The following is a 1,457-nucleotide window of genomic DNA, read 5'->3' on the forward strand; positions in this document are numbered from 1 at the left end:
CCTGGTCCCTCTCAACTGCCCTCCCTTGCAGGCCTGGTCCCTCACAACTGCCCTCCCTTGCAGGCCGGGTGCCTCCCAACTGCCCTCTCCTGCTGGCCATCTTGTGGTGGCCATCTTGTGTCCACATGGGGGCAGGATCTTTGACCACATGGGGGCAGCTATATTGTGTGTTGCAGTGATGATCAATCTGTATATTACTCTTTTATTAGATAGGATAGAGGCCTGGTGCACGGGTGGGGGCCAGCTGGTTTGCCCTGAAGAGTGTCCTGGATCAGGATGGGGGTTCCCTTGGGGTGTGGGGCGGCCTGAGCGAGGGGCCTGTGGTGGTTTGCAGGCCGGCCACGCCCCCTGGCAACCCAAGGGGAGGCCCTGGTATCTGGAATTTATTTTCCTTCTACAATTGAAACTTTGTAGCCTGGGGCGGCAGCCATTTCTGTGGCAGTTAATTCACCTTCTACAATTGAAACTTTGTAGCCTTAAGCGGGTGAGCCCGGCCAGGGTGTGCGGAAAGCTTTGCTTCCCCTGTTGCTGGCGGCAACCCTGGCCTGCTCTCTCAAGCTCCATTCTGCTGCCATTTGTTTGAATTTGTTTACCTTCTATAATTGAAACTTTGTAGCTTGAGTGGAGGCTTAGGCCTGCAACGGCTATGGAAAGCTTGGCTTGCTCTGTTACCTGGGAAACCTTGCTCTCTGTGGCTGTAGCCATCTTGGATTGGGGTTAATTTGCATACTCGCCCTGATTGGCTGGTGGGCGTGGCTTGGCTGGTGGGCGTGGCTTATGTAGCGGAGTGATGGTTAATTTGCATATTACCATTTTATTAGAGAGGATACAACACAAGACAGACAAATGCTCTGAAAAGCACCATGGTACGAGGGGCTGCACTGGGTTATAACCAAGGTTTCATTGTTGTACATGTCATAGGGTTACCTAACGGTTGGGTTTTACTGGATTGGTTGATTATGAGCTTTTTTCTCTCTGTACTTCCTAAATTCTTTCATGTGTTTTTCTATAATTGGGGAAGTGGGGGGAGGATACAGGCATTAACCCTTTTCTTAAGTCCTAATTTTTTGTTATATAGGGTCAGAGTTAGAAACTGAACTATGAAAGGGACTACTGAAGAAGTGACGAAAGATTTTTCAGGGTGGTTTTTCTGTATTTTAGTTGTATTTCCAGTTTGGTACTGGGAGAGTGTCAGTGTAGCTTCCACTGCCATTTTGGAATCCTGTATATAACTTTTGATGGTTTTTATCTTTTGAGATAACAGCTGAAGGCAACACATTTTGCTGAACTCCGCTAAAAATACATACTATACCTCATTCACACTACACACTTAAGAAAGTAATTTATTAACCTAAGGTTGCTACTTTTTTATAACAGGTATGATTAATTTGTTATCAGCCAGAAAATCTAAAAATTCTGGCCATTCTTCACTTGACCTGGATATTTTGTGGTCTTTT

At 46.5% G+C, this 1,457-nt stretch overlaps 1 protein-coding gene across 1 annotated transcript in view; it reads left to right on the forward strand.

Annotated features, from left to right (window-relative positions):
* GPALPP1 (GPALPP motifs containing 1) overlaps positions 1-1,164 on the forward strand; it is a 26,645-nt gene extending 25,481 nt beyond the window's left edge. The window contains exon 10 of the mRNA XM_079778867.1: positions 839-1,164. The gene's annotated coding sequence lies outside the window, so the exon portion shown is untranslated. The remainder of the gene's footprint in view (positions 1-838) is intronic.
* The last annotated feature ends 293 nt before the right edge of the window (positions 1,165-1,457 follow it).

Source organism: Cnephaeus nilssonii (genome assembly GCF_951640355.1).
Source record: "Cnephaeus nilssonii genome assembly, chromosome: 8".
NCBI classification, from domain to species: domain Eukaryota; kingdom Metazoa; phylum Chordata; class Mammalia; order Chiroptera; family Vespertilionidae; genus Cnephaeus; species Cnephaeus nilssonii.